This window comes from Halichoerus grypus, chromosome X (genome assembly GCF_964656455.1).
Source record: "Halichoerus grypus chromosome X, mHalGry1.hap1.1, whole genome shotgun sequence".
NCBI lineage: Eukaryota > Metazoa > Chordata > Mammalia > Carnivora > Phocidae > Halichoerus > Halichoerus grypus.
Window position 1 is genome coordinate 115,639,757 of NC_135727.1, and position 16,195 is coordinate 115,655,951.

A 16,195-nucleotide genomic window follows, 5' to 3' on the forward strand; every position below is an offset into this window, starting at 1 on the left:
AACTCCATACTGTTTTCCAGAGTGGCTATACCAGCTTAGATTCCCACCAGTACATTAAAAGGATGATTCACCATGACCAAGTGGGATTTATTCCTGGGCAAGGGTGGTTCAACATCTGCAAATCAATGTAATACACTACATTAATAAAAGAAAGACAAGAACCATATGATCCTCTCAATTGATGCAGAAAAAGCATGTGACAAAGTACAGCATCCTTTCTTGATTAAAACTCTCCACAGTGTAGGGATAGAAGGAACATACTTCAATATCATAAAAGCCATCTATGAAAAACCCACAGCGAATATCATTCTCAATGGGGAAAAACTAAGAGCTTTTCCCCTAAGGTCGGGAACACAACAGGGATGCCTGCTCTCAACGCTGTTATTCAACATAGTGCTAGAAGTCCTAGCCTCAGCAATCAGACAACAAAAAGAAATAAAAGGCATCTGAATCGGCAAGGAAGAAGTCAAACTCTCACTCTTCACAGATGATGTGATACTCTATGTGGAAAACCCAAAAGACTCCCCCCGCAAAATTGCTAGAACTCATACAGGAATTCAGCAAAGTGGCAGGATACAAAATCAATGCACAGAAATCAGTTGCATTTCTCTACACTAACAATAAGACAGAAGAAAGAGAAATTAAGGAGTCAATCCCATTCACAATTGCATCAAAAACCATAAGATACCTAGAAATAAACCTAACCAACGAGGTAAAGAATCTGTACTCTAAAAACTACAAAACACTTATGAAAAAAATTGAGGAAGATGCAAAGAAATGGAAAAATATTCCATGCTCATGGATTGGAAGAATAAATATTGTTAAAATGTCTATGCTACCCAGAGCTATCTACACATTCAAAGCAATCCCTATCAAAATATCATCCACATTTTTCACAGAGCTGGAACAAATAATCCTAAAATTTGTATGGAACCAGAAAAGACCCTGAATAGCCAGAGGATTGTTGAAAAAGAAAACCAAAGCTGGTAGCATCACAATTCCAGACTTCAAGCTATATTACAAAGTTATAATCATCAAGACTGGCACAAAAACATAAATAAAATCTTAAAAAAAAAAAATTTAAAAAAGGGCGCCTGGGTGGCTCAGTTGGTTAAGCGACTGCCTTCGGCTCAGGTCATGATCCTGGAGTCCCGGGATCGAGTCCCACATCAGGCTCCCTGCTCAGCAGGGAGTCTGCTTCTCCCTCTGACCCTCCTCCCTCTCATGCTCTCTGTCTCTCATTCTCTCTCTCGCAAATAAATAAAATCTTAAAAAAAAAAATTTAAAAAAAAAGACTGGCACAAAAACAGACACATAGATCAGTGGAACAGAATAGAGAGCCCAGAAATGGACCCTCAACTCTATGGTCATCTAATCTTCAACAAAGCAGGAAAGAATATCCAATGGAAAAAAGACAGTCTCTTCAACAAATATTATTGGGAAAATTGGACAGCCACATGCAGAAGAATGAAACTGGACCATTTTCTTAAACCACATGCAAAAATAAACTTAATGTCTTAATAAATCTTATGCAGAAAGAGGGAAGACTAGAATGAAACTAAGGCTATATTTGGTAAAGAAGCAATAGTCATTCAGATTAGCTAGAAGAGGAACATGTTTGTCCATCTTTGTGGCTTGGGCAATGTTCACGTTTTATCTATGTTCAAACCTGATTATAGAGTGATCTTGTTTTTGTTTTGATTAACTGTGACCATAGAGCAGCCTCATCTTATGTTAGTGTTTGGGGAAATATTTTATATTCAACAAGAAAACACCATAACCCCACTGTGAGTGCCCAGCCAGCTTAGAATAACACCAAGGCCCAGTGATGGTATCAGGCCAGCTTCCAGATGAGAGGCACTACTGTTTTTTCTCAGGGCAAATATGCAAAGCTTTAGATTTGAAGATGAAAGAGTAATATATATATTGCTGTTCTACGCAAGATCCATTTCTCCCCTTCTTTCATTGTAGAACTTCAGTTTGACTCAGGGACCCACCCTGCCCCATGCAGCCATGTTCTTCAGGGGAAGTGAGCACTACAGACCAACTCCAAGGTAAGACCTGTGTGATCTCAGGATAATCCTAGTCCCCTTGACAGAGATTGGTTCAAAAACAGGCATGTGACCCAATTTTGGTCAATGATCCTTGAGAGGAGGTCTGCTTGGGCACCACTGAAAAGGTTTCTCACTCTTCAGAAAGTACCACAGGAAGACATAGTCTCTTTTCCTCTCATTTTTCTCAGCCTGGTGATAATGTCAACATTGAAGATTCAGGAAAAAGAGATGTTTAGAACTTGAATTAGTGATGACAAAGGTGCTAAATCAACCAACTGTGCAGCCTCCCTACCTTGGGACTTCCAGTTATGTGAGCTAATACATTTCCTCTTACAGGAGAATACATTTCCTTTTTCTTTACCCAATTGTGTGAGAATTTTCTGTTACTTACATCAGTATATTCTAAAAAAGTAGTGAGAATGAAAAAAAGATGAAGAGTCAGGGTGGTAGCCAAAGGAGAGAGGACAAGATAGAACAGTTAAAAAGTAAGCCATGTGGTGCAGGAATTCCCTATTGTGTGTTAGCTTAAAGGAACTGCAGGTTACCCAACTTGGATGTTATGTGCAAAAACCTCAGTTTTGCCCTTATCAGCTATCTAGATTAATCAATGCATCTGACTTTCTGCTGCATCTACTTTATGGAATCTCAACTTCAGATAAATTTCTCCAATTGTTTCTCCATCCCAACTTCTAGGCTGCCAAGCACAGCTAGAGGAAAAATGTGTCATTGTACCGATAGGTTCTACTATAAATCCAGACTTTCTAAACTCCAAAAGAATATGTTCCTTTTAGATCAGAACCACAAGTTCTGTATACCTCTGTGGGAACCTCATTGTCTAAAATTATTTTATGTTGTAATTATTATTTTAAATTGAAAAATTAATACTTGCTTCTTATAAAATAAAGTAGAGCTCTGTCTTATGGATTCATCTCTCTTTATCTTCATCCATCTTTTGCTTGTTTTACCAAATCATAGAGCCATGTCTTTTACCTTGCCAAGGCCAGTACTTTCACCAGTGCTGGTAAACCTGTCCTCTCAGCTAGAGAATATAATGCAAAGTGAAATAAGTCAGAGAAAGACAAATATCATATGATTTCACTCATATGTGGCATTTAAGAAACAAAACAGATGAACAAAGGGGAGAAAAAGAGAGACAGACAAACCAAGAAACACTCTTAAGTATAGAGAACAAACTGATAGTTACCAGAGGGGAGGGGTGGGGGGATAGGTGAAACAGGTGATGGGGATTAAAGAGTACACTTGTCATGATGAGCACAGGGTGATGTATGGAAGTGTGAATCACTATCCTGTACACCTGAAACTAACATAACACTGTATGTTAACTATGCTGGAGGGGTGCCTGGGTGGCTCAGTCGTTAGGCGTCTGCCTTCAGCTCAGGTCATGATCCCAGAGTCCTGGGATCGAGCCCCGTATTGGGCTCCCTGCTCAGTGGGGAGTCCGTTTCTCCCTCTCCCTCTGCCTGCCGCTCCCCCCGCTTGTGCTCTCTCTCTGTCAAATAAATAAATAAAATCTTTAAAAAAAACTATACTGGAATTAAAATTTTAAAATTTAATTAAAAAAAACCTGTCCTTCTCTCACTCTTCTTTCCTCAATCATTAAAAAAGCCTCTGAACTGGGTTCTCTTACATTTTCTCCCATCTAATCCAGCCTCCACATGGCTAGAACACTGATCAAATTATGTCAGTCTCCTGCTCAAAATCCTCTCTTGACTTCTGAATGCCTATAGAAAAGGATACAAACAACAGATCTTTTCCCCTCTGTGTCTTTGCTCCTTTTGTTCTCTTTTTCTGTAATGTACTTTTTCCTGCTTCACCAGTTGAAGCTTTCCTCAGGTTTCAAGGCCCAATTCAAAAGTCTCTCCTCCCTGAAGATTCCCCCAAAACATCCAGGTAAAATTGGCCAATTCTTATGTTCTCAGGGCCATATATTTCTTCTTTACTTTGGCCCTTATCCTATCACACTGTTAATAAGAGTTCTCTATGTCCATAGATATTTATCTCCAGAGTGCTACAATATATTTCTTTTAGATAAGAATCATAAGTTTTATATACCATAGTACCTGGCACAATGAGACTACATAAAAAACCCTAAAAATATTTTTTTTAAAGATTTTGTTTATTTATTTATTTGACAGAGAGAGAGAAACAGCATGAGAGGGGACAGGGTCAGAGGGAGAAGCAGGCTCCCCGCTGAGCCGGGAGCCCGATGCGGGACTCGATCCCAGGACTCTGGGACCATGACCTGAGCCGAAGGCAGTCGCTTAACCAACTGAGCCACCCAGGCGCCCAACCCTAAAAATATTTTTAAACATGTTTATTAGTACCACCAAATAAAAAGAACACTAACATTTGTTCAGTATCAGATGGCATATCATATAAATAAAACCTATTTGATAAAATTACAAAGAAACATTTAAATAAGAAATTGTTGGCAGCCATCACTAAAATGCCAGCAGCCAAACTGAAATTCAATCCCTTTGTGACTTCTGACCAGAGCAAGAACCACAAAAGCTATTTCAATGCACCTTCCCACATTCGCAGGAAGATTGTCTTCCCCTCTTTCCAAAGAGCTGAGACAGAAGTAAAGTGTTCGATCAATACCCATCTGAAAGGATGATGAAGTATGGGTTGTGCAAGGACACTACAAAGGTCAGCAAATTGGCAAAGTAGTCCAGGTTTATAGGAAAAAATGTGTAATCTACATTGAAAAGTACAGTGAAAGAAGGCGAATGATACAACTGTCCATGTGGACATTCACCCTAGCAAGGTGGTTATCACTAGACTAAATCTGGACAGAGACTGCAAAAAATCCTTGAAGGTAAAGTCAATTCTCGCCAAGCAGGAAAGGAAGAGGGCAAATATAAGGAAGAAACAATTGAGAAGATGCAGGAATAAAGTCATCTTATATATGACTTTCAATAAAAACTTAAAATGAAAAAAAAAGAAAGAAATTGTTGTCTTTGTGAAAAATATAAAACCAATGACTTCATGTTTTTAATACCAGAGTGTATAAAACATTTTCCATCTCTTCCCATCTACATCATGACACCCAATTTCACCTCCAGATCTCAAGAATGGGATTTTCAAAACCTGCATACATACATACATAATGGCTTAGCCTTATAAATAAGAGCTAGAATCTTGATAACATGGTACACCCTCTTCTTTTTATGCCCTCACCATCAGTTAGGATTAAAGAAAAGGTAATAGAAATGATTCTGAGTGTGGTGATCAGAAACCAGAGTCTCCTTGTCAGATCCACTATGACTAGGGAAAAGGTATGATGCCTCACCTCATTGCTTTGAAACCATTGATAATTACCACATCTAAACCCATCAACTGTTGAACCCACTAAATAATCCAAACTTAGAATGTTTCATATTTGATACACGTAAAATTATAAAAGATGTATTCATAATGAAAAACATAATGAAAAGTGGTAAACAGTAATATTTACCAGTTTTTGAACACTTACCATAGGCTTGACACACTGTGCCAACATTTTACATAGTCTTTCATTTAATCCTAATCAAGTGCAATAGATAAAATCACACCCTTATTGCAAATTAGGAAACTGAGGGTTAGAAAAACTAAGCAATTTGCCCAAGGACATATAGACACTAAGTGTCAGGACACAAACACAGATATGCCTCAGACCCCCAGCACGTGCTCTTTGCCATCACTTTATACCACCAACCCCCCACAAAGAAAACACGTTTTTCTTTGTGAAGCACTCTGCAAAGAAGCTTCCAAAAGTATACATATGTCTCCTTTGTTTGACCAAGGAATTTCAACAGATCAGGAATTCATTCTAAGAAAATAATCTTTCTTCCCTCTCCAACACCCCTGCTATTTAGAATCTGTTGTGAATAGAGGGACATGTGTCACTTTCAGGTAGAAGCAGTGAAAAATCTGGGCATACTTTCGCAGTATCTCTTCCTTTGCCATGGATAATTGAGCTTGACACATGTTCTAGATGGCAGCTACAATATTGTGAAATCTCTGTTAGACTAGGTCCCTGAGGACTATGTGCCCTGACCCCATTGATTCATGATGAAAATGTAGCATGAATGAGAAATAAGTCATTATTGTACTAAGCCACTGATATTTGGGGGTCAATTTGTCACTGAAACATAACCCAGCCTATCCTGACTAATATATCTGCCAAATAACAAATAAAGTTAAATAGAAAAAAAAAAAAACTTTATGTATAAGAGTTTTTCTTACAACACTAAAAAATAGTTAAAATCATAAATGTCTAACAGACAGTCACTTAAACTATTAATGCAAGTTACCAGATAGTGAGACTACTACTTAAAATAATTGTGACACTTATGATATAGTATTAGATGGAGAAAGCAGCCTATAAACTGCATCTTCTTTGACATGCATCCTAAAACCAAGTATCTACATGTACACATGGGACTATAAAAAGACCTAGAAAAAAATAAAACCAGTATTTTCTAAATGATGAAATAAGAAAGTAGAAGAGACATTGTCATTGTACAATGCTGTTTATAAAAGAATGTATTAAAATTGATCCTTTTCCCCTACCTATCACATCAAATTAATACTTTCCTTTAAAAAGTGTATGTCATAAGGTAAAATGTTAGAAAACCAAAATAGAACAGTTGAAGTAGAGAGTTTTATGTTAATAATATGCTTTTTCATATTTATAATTAATAAAATGAAATCAGACCTTGAGAAATTAAGGATTCATTTCTCTTCATATTGGCCAGTTGAGAAACTATTTCTTCAGGTCAACTCCCTCTTTAGTAATAATAACCAAAGAGATAATCCTAAATCCTTTACTATTTTATTCTTTACATTTCTTCTCAATGCACTAGTCACCTGGTCTAATCAGGAAGGCTCAACCATAAATGACACAATAAACATCCTCAGGAAGAATTTAATTAAATGCAGAAACTTTTCTAGCTCTTCCTATCACTGAAAAAAGAAAACCTACCTAGCTTGTGAATATAGAAATATCATTTTAGGATAGAGTCACTGTCTGTGTTCCCATTCTAAAAATGTTAACTGGTTTTTGGCTTTTGAAACAAAATTTGAATTTTCATTTGTTAGAATCTTCTTTGTTAAGCCACAAAAATAGAATGACAAACCCAAGAGGTACAATAAAGGGAATGCTAAGCACAAGACTTGTTTCTCACGTGCTTCCTTAAAACCCATGTGGTATGACTCACTTTACTAGAGAGTCACTTGTTTAATTATAAACAGCTGCTATTTCCAAGCTTTACCATAAGACAAATTCCTTAACAGTGAATCTTATCCCAGATGGAACGTATGGCTGCATTGGCTTCTTATAACTAGAATCCCAGTTTTTCCTGAGCCATTTGAAATCAGAGGCAAGCTTTGCTTTTCCTTCAGATCAAAATGTTCCCTGTGGAATTCCCAGGTAGTCTTGAAATAGAGCTCTAAATTTGGTTTTACTGACTCAATAGGAAAAAAATAATAATAACCAAAGAAAAACAAACAAGCCTACACAGACCAGGACACTAGGAAACTTCAGTGGCATTGGGATTTAGTTACCTATAGATAAGCTTGTGGAAAGAAAGAAGCAATCTCTTCTTCGAGATAATATTTCAAGGATTATCTTCAAAGAAAACAAATCACAAATGGAAAACACCCTCTGGTGAAAATCAAGAAAATGCCTCCTGTTGTCATAATCAATTCATCAGTGACAGTGCTTTACTTTAAGGAAGTTGAGTAAAGAAATCTGTGTATCCATTCAAAATTAGAACTTAGACTGAAATGTCAGTAAAAATTACTCCTAGTGGCACTGAAATACCACTTAAATTAGAACATTTTTATAATACTCAAAATAGAAGATACAATGTTAACAGTTTGATAGGGCTTGATATTGTTGTCTTTGTTTAAGGTAATATTCTAGAAAAAAATATTTAAACCACCTGATGATAGTTAGTAATTTGAAATAAAAGATTTGTGACAGACACTATTGACTGCCTACCCAACAAACATTTCCTCCTTCATCTTTGCTAAGAAAACTTCAGTTGGGTTACTTTAGTTATGTGCTATTAAAAAATAGTATCCCAAACTTGGAATAAGGCAAAATAATGACTGCCTGTCTTTCAATGTCTAATATTCTCAACCAAAGAGTATCTAATTCTCTAAGGAAATGTACATTTATTTGACTTAAAATTTACTCTTGACTCTGTAAAGGCAGATATTAATTTCTAGAACATATATAAGCTGCAAGGAATTTCTGTCTGGTAAAAAAGATAACCACTAAGATTGCAGTTCTATAGTCCTGTAGGATATTAATAAATGTTATAAGTAGTTTAGCAATTGCATTTTAGCATTCTTTCATTCCTTGACCCCATCTATCACTTTCTCCTAACCAACTTTGAATCAGCTATACTATTTTGATGGCTCTGTAATTAAGGAGTTACCTTTGACATGTGTTCATTCTATGCTTGTAGAGTCTTGTTTTTAACCATTTGATAGTGTAACCCCAGGGAACGAATTGTGATTGATCTCAGACAATTGTGGCATTCCCATACCTCTTCACCAATAATTGTTCTAGGAATGAGCATATTTGAGTTCTTAGTTGCTACAATAAAAATAATGTCCAGACATACTTGTTTTTAACTTTATACTACCACAGAGTACAATCAAAAAACCTGTTAGCATACCTGAATCTACTGCAGTGGGCTGGGGGCTGGGGAGAATAAAGGTAGAATGAGAATAAATGGTCTATTACCCAGAAATCTTCTTGGCCCATTTCAGAAAGGATATTCCTGAGTCATTTCTTGAAATACAGATATTTACTTGGTTGACCAGCTTTCCATCCTCAGTTGTCTAGTTCACACTGTCAATAGCAGCTCTACAACTCCTTTGGTCTGACATGCAGACCTTAACAGGCCCTCATTTATATTACTGCTGTTTCAACAAATGTTCCTTCACTGAGTACTTTATGAAAATTGACATCCCACTGCTTTAGTTAGTTCAGAGTTTGCAGATGTAAATTATATTGTACTCTCTGTAATAAACTTAATTGCAGAAGCTTCTGATGACTGTGATTTACTTCTCAAGGGTGACAGAATTCTTTGAATTTCTCAGCAATGGACACACATTTTGATTAAACAATGAATATACTCTATATTTTTGAACATTGTGAACCTGAAAGTATCTTTACAGAAGTATCAAATAGTTTTGATTAATGCTTAAGTAAGAAATGTATACAGAGACAGAAAGGGTCTTTAAGAGACCATCTAATCCTACTCTTGGTTTACAGGAGAGGACACTGAGGCCCAAGGGAATTTTATCATTGATTATTTAAAAATGCAAGTGCTTCCATGCTTCTAAACCAAGAGAAAAAGAGAGCAAGTTTAAGAGACAGTATTCCTATCCTAAGCTTCCACTACCCTCTCCCAAATATGCCAGGAGGGGAGAGGAGTGTTATAAAAGGAGTTGGGTAACAGTAAGAGCTGTTGGTGTCTACCCATATCTTCTCACACTCACCTATAGAGGTCAAAGATTACTTAGGGCAAACACCTGTAACTCTGGTCACAGGTGCTTGTTCAGCCCACATGGATGGTAACCTGGAAGTGCCAGAAAGCTAACACCCCTGGAATCACTCTTCAATGAATGAAGTATAGGGAACTGGTGCATAAATCTTCCTTCTTTGTAGGGTGACCAACTCATCCCAGTTTTCCCAGGACTGTCTTGGTTTCAACACTGAAAGTCCCACATCCCAGGAAACCCCTCAGCCCCATGCAAACCAGGACAATTGGGCACCTTAGTTGGGAAAACTCTGAGGCATATTCTATATTGTGTCCCAGAGTTCCCCAGTATGATTGTTTCAGTTGCCCACAATGGTAACTGACTTGTCCTCTTTCCCTTGCCCATCTTGCTTTCCCACCAAGATTTCTCTCAATCACCTCCAAAATAAATTATTTATATTTGAAATCCTTATCTCAGGATCTACTTTGGGGGAACTCAAACTAAGATAATCATTAACATTTATGGAGAGCTTACTACATATCAGGCACTACCCTAAATGCTTTACATATCTTAATACATTTTATCTTCACAATACCTTGAGGTTGATGATATTATCATCCCCATATTACAGTGGAGGAAGCAAAGGGCGCGTAGAGGTTTAAGTCCTTTGCCCACACTCATACAGCCAGCAAGCAGTAAAATTGAGATTTAAGCCCAGAAAGTTTGACTCCAGATCTTGCATTCATAATTATTACCCTACACTGTGGAGTAGAAAACCAAGCCAAGTGGAAAACCAGATAATTCTTTCTGAAAACATGTTATGTGGATGGCATGAGTCAACTATATTCACTTCTGAAGGGAAAGTAGATTATAGAATCATGTATGGCAGGAACTGCTGCATGAACCTAAGGGGACCATGCTAAAATCTGATTGCAAATGGGAATGTCCCACGAGGGCCATTACTGGCAGAACAACTCCTAGGAGCCCCCCAAAACATGTATACAGGGGGACTCGGAAGCCTCAGAAAGCAGAGGTGGGGAAACATAGTTGAAGGCAATTGGTCAGTGACCAGAATCAGAGGATTGCTCTTGGACACAGAACAGTTGGGCCACCAGCCCAGTTCTGCCCTCATGGATGCATGCTGAAGTCCCAGAGCAAGCTGCTCTCACAGGCAGCTGAGATTTTGATGATCATTGCTTTGGTTAGGTTCTCCCAAAACCAGATGCTGCAGTCAGGATTTGGGTGCAAGTTGTTTATTTGGTAGGTGGTCCCTAAGAGTATGAATGAGAGAGTAGGTAGAGTGAGACAAGGAAAGGAGGGAAACTGATAAGAGGTACATCCATAAGGGGTTATCATTGTGGGTAGCTATGGTTCCATCCCCCCCGGAGACCCTCAAAGAAATTGCATATAACATGTCTCAGAATTGTCCCACTGAGGCCTGAAGAAGCTGGGTATTTAGCAATCAAGTCCATCCTTCATTGGTTAACATTTATTCTTGAGCATTAACTCCTCAACATTTCTTATCAAGCACACTCTTGGGATGAGAGAGCCAGGAATCCCCTTGTATAAGGGACTGGTGTCAGGTGACCACTGGCCAGGGTGAACCAAGGAGATAGGTAGGAGTGCACAATACAATATTTGTCACGTTCATCTGTAGTTACCTGCCACTTGGAGCAACAAGGATGAAACCCACCGCAGCAATTCAGAATGGGAAGGAAGGGAAATAAGACACCTCTAAAGGTTTAGTTCTCAGTTCAAAGACTGAGAGACTCTCTGAAGATTCCCAGAGACATTCAGGATGAATCTGAGTAGCATTGGGAAAGAACCAAGAAAATACAGTTTGGGAACTTTAAAGGTGATATTAATCTTGTCTGTGGGCTATAAAATATATATTACATATGCAGATATGGCTGTTTAATCTAGTTGATATAGGCTCTCACTTACATCCTGCTCAGAAAACATTAGAAATATGTGTTCCCTCAAAATGACTCCCAATGCCATGACTCCATTTGCCAATGGCTAATGTGACACAGATCAGCCTTATTTTCCCTGTGGCACTAAACTCAAATAGACACAGCAGTAATATCCACATCACTTGTATATTTTTTCAAACTCACATTGTTCCCTTAGTGGTTAAGTTGTAACTATTCACCCTCTGCCTAATTAATCCTACCTCTAGAAACATACCATTTTTTTTGCATAGGATGGTGAATAATATAAAAATATAAGACTCTAATATATTCATAAGTGAACTTATACTGTTCCAGGAGAGATAGGCTATCTCCACAGAATATTAAAATAAATGGCAGTATATATTTCAGTTCAAGGGTTACAAGTGGTGCCCGTCAATTGGCTTAATTCTTGGCACAGAAGAACTCAGTTAGAAAAAAATATGTATCTTTTGCCAGTTGAATGATATCCCATAAATAAACTAGAAATGCAAAGAAAAAGAATGTTGGAGGTCAACTAGTCCCTTGCTACTTAAAAAAAAAAAGTGTGGTCCTTGCAACACTAACATCTACTTGGAGCTTTCTATAAAAATGCATAATCTCAGGCCCACTCCAGACCTGCTAAATCAGTCTTCATTTTTTAAAATTTTTTAATTATGTTCAATTAGCCAACATATAATACATCATTAGTTTATGATGTAGTGTTCAACGATTCATTAGTTGCACATAACACCCAGTGCCCATCACTACACGTGCCCTCCTTTAACAAGATCCCCAGGTTATATACATTAAAGTTTGAGAAACACTTGTCTAGTTAACTTCCTTTATTTTACACATGAGGTCATTGAGATCCAGAGAGAATAAATGATTTGTTTACCTTTTTGACATCATATATTTTCCAAAGAACCCCAGAAAGAAAATTTACCCCATTAAGGTAAAGAAGAAGTGATACATAACAGGAAGTTTTCAGGAAATGAAATATTAATGGAAGTAGCAGAAAAATGAAAGGACTCTAATTTGAAATTGTTAAAAATATCAACTATGGCATTCTTTGTTCATGGGATTGCTCTTTATTTTCAATTATTATTTGAAACATAGCCAATTATAATGAGGATATATCCTAAAATATAGCTCTCGTTCCTTAAGTCCTGTGGTGTACCTGTTATACAAATGGAGCAGGTTTGAGAATATTAGAGCACAAACTCAGGCATGCAAGAAATGGAAGTTTATTCTCCTATAATTCAACTTAAGTTCTATCTTGAACCCCTGCTCTTCCACCAAGACCTTAATCTTAGGTAATTTGGTGTCCTTTCCCTTTCTCCTAGGTTATGTCAAAGTTTTAATGGCTTTTCTGGCATGCCAAAGGGTTCAGGGGCAGAGAGACTGACAATCTGGTTCTCAAAGTCATCTATCCACATGGGATCCTCGGAGATATCCATCATGCCATCTGGTCCTTGGTTACAATCCATATGGGTCATAGCTAAGTGTCAAGGTAAGACCTTATTACAGTCTATCAGACCCTTTTCTCTACCACTCTTGGGCACTGCTTGGGAGCACCAGATTAATTCTGCTGCTTATGTGTCTTTTCAGGCCTAGATCTTGTCTTATAAGAGCAGCAGTCACACACTCAAATGTCCCCACACTCCAGGCAGGTATGTGATGAATGAAGTAGGTTGTGGCAAACTGGAGAATTTAGATCCCTTATAAAAAGGAGGCTACTCTTTATTGCTTCAACCACCTGGTGGTTTCAGCCCCAGTATATCAATATTTAGGATTACTTACTAGCCAATAGCCCTTTCCCTTTCTGGCCTGTGTACTCCCTTAGTGCAGGAAACCCTGCTTCACTCATCTTCATACCCCAGTGTGGTGCCTGGTATTCATTCATTTGTATTCATTCATTCATTCATTCAACAAATAATGGTTGAGCACCCACCATGTTCTAGGCATGTTTAGGCTTTACAAATACACAAAGTCTCTGCCGTCACAGAGCTTGCATTCCTAAGTGGGGAAAACTGACATTAAACAAGTAACAAATAAATGAATAAGGCAATTATATCCCCTGTGTAAAATGAAGAGCCATGTTATTGCAGGTTTGATGAAAATGTTGGGGTGAGCTTATGCAGCTGGCCTGCCAGGAGTTCCAGGGTTTCAGCTGTTCTGATTCAGGCCATGTTTTGGCATCTCCTAATGTCATTGTCCACTTAATAGCTCATAGGAATGATTCTTGGTCTTCTGAGTACATAGGGCAAAGGCATTTCCAAGCATTGCCCTGGTGGTACAAATTTTTTGGCCCAATATGGAAAAATGGGCCAGAAGAATACTGGAAACTCAAGCACCTACCCTCTACCTCATAGTTTCCCTAGACAGGGTAGCCTGCCATTTCTTACCAGTCCTCACCCTTCTTTCCGTAACAACATCCACCCACACCCACTCTGAAGAGAATATGAAAATTAGCCCATGTCTGGGTGAGGAGGCTGTGAGGAGGATGAATGCCAATCGTTAATTCATATTCAAATAATTGAAGGTCTTGGTGTCATGAAGTTGACTGTATTTTGTTCCCAGTAATTTTCAGTAGTTCTTGTAGCCCTATGGTTTGTCTTACCCATTTAATTATTGTCAATCATGCCCTCAAAGCATGGTAGAATGAACTTAGAACCAGTAGTCACTATTCAACTTTAAATTTGGAGATTATCACAACTTGGCTTTCCATATCAAGGTCCAAAGCCTGAGAGGGGAAGGCTAGAATTTTTATCTGTATAATAGACTCAAGACTATGTAGTGATAGGAGCATTTTTCAGCCACATAGAGAAGAAATAAGGTTTTGGAGAATAAACTTGAGTAAGATTACGGGGAAAGGGCAAGAGAGTTTGGAGCCAATGTGGGACTTTGTCCTCTTGGTTGCTTTCTACCCTCCACTGCTTCCTCCCCCCTCCCACACACACAAAATCTATAGGGAAAGGATGATAAAAATCACCAGATAGGTTTGGAGAAATGAATGAAAAAGAAGTTTATGTCCCACTTTACCTCTTTTTGAGATGTACTTCTTGAAAAGCTCCCTTGACCAACATGGGGCAGACCCAGAAGGGTTGAATTGATGGTAAGTTGTTCTAAGCAGAGAGCGCTAACCAAGGCTGCATATGCCTTATTCCCTTTCCCCTCTTCCCACTCCCAGTAAACTTCTGTATCCCTTGCTTTCTAGTGACACAGAGTGAAAGGAGATTCATAAATATTACACTGTTTAAGAATATGTCATAGGAGACATCTGAGAAGTAAGAGCCATTTAGGCCTTCCAGGATGTCACTGTGGTGTGAGTCAAGAAGAACTCTAAAAAAAAAAAAGTTGTGGAGGAGATAGTGTACACTGGAGATAGGATGGAGGAGGCAAATGAGCCTGCAAGAACCATAGGACCAACTCTAGCCAATAAAATAGGAACAGAAGTGGTGTGGGTCACTCTTCTGGACTGAGGCACAGAAAATACCCATGCTCAATTCCTTCATCTTTGCTTTAGTGGCATCCTCTAAAAAGTCCATGAGTTCCAGATGGTGCAGCTACATGAAAGTGGTATTTCTCTCAGCCTGGATCGCTGAGTGACTACATGAAACAAAACTCCCAGTATTAAAATATGTAGTATGGGCAAGAAATATGCTTTTATTGTGTTAAGCTACTGAGATTTGAGAGAGGGGGTGTTTGTTGCTGAAGCATAATCTAGTCTATCTTTACTAGTACAAGATTATTTTCTTTGTTAAAAAAGTAAAGAGTTACAGCTTTACCTCTCTGAGTTTTATAATCTGTGCATATTAATACTGCCACACATATTAGATTGAACTATATGAAATGGCCATTTTGCTAGGTCAGAAAGAGCTGAACATCAGCAATTTCATATAGTTCAACTATAATATTCCTATGAAAGATCTTGCAGAATCCCAGGTACATACTTACACTATGACTTAGTATTTAATTTTGTTTGATTATAAACTAAGGTATGATTTCCATTACTAAATCAAACACAAAAACAATTTTTTTGCTAAAGCAAAAGCAAAAACAATTCTTCCATTTTTTTATTAACATATAATGTATTATTTGTTTCAGTGGTACAGGTCTGTGATTAGTCTTACACAATTCACAGTGCTCACCATAGCACATACCTTCCCCAATGTCCGCCACCTAGTTACCCCATCCCTCCCACCCCCCTCCACTCCAGCAACCCTCAGTTTGTTTCCTGAGATTAAGAGTCTCTTATGGTTTGTCTTCCTCTCTGGTTTTGTCTTGTTTCATTTTTCCCTCCCTTGCCCTATGATCCTGTCTTGTTTCTCAAATTCCTCATATCAGTGAGATCATATGATAATTATCTTCCTCTAATTGACTTATTTCTCTTAACATAATACCTTCTAGTTCCATCCACGTTGTTGCAAATGGCAAGATTTCATTCCTTTTGATAGCTGCATAATATTCCATTGTATATATATACACCACATCTTCTTTATCCATTCATCTATTGATAGATATCTAGGCTCTTTCCATAGTTTGGATATTGTGGACATTGCTGCTATAAACATTGGGGTGCACGTGCCCCTTCGGATCACTACCTTTGTATCTTTGGGGTAAATACCCAGTAGTGCAATTGCTGGGTTATAGGGTAGCTCTATTTTCAACTTTTTGAGGAACCTCCATACTGTTTTCCAGAGTGGC

General features: G+C 38.0%; 1 long non-coding RNA gene across 4 annotated transcripts in view; it reads left to right on the forward strand.

The window, feature by feature from the left end:
* The window catches only part of LOC144380556 (uncharacterized), a 945,783-nt gene that overhangs the window by 697,467 nt on the left and 232,121 nt on the right, over positions 1-16,195 (forward strand). For 3 of the 4 annotated variants that reach the window (XR_013444728.1, XR_013444726.1, XR_013444727.1), the window contains one exon: positions 1,972-2,054. The exons of the other annotated variant lie outside the window; for it this stretch is intronic. This is a non-coding gene — a long non-coding RNA (uncharacterized LOC144380556). The remainder of the gene's footprint in view (positions 1-1,971; positions 2,055-16,195) is intronic. 4 annotated transcript variants of the gene reach the window in all.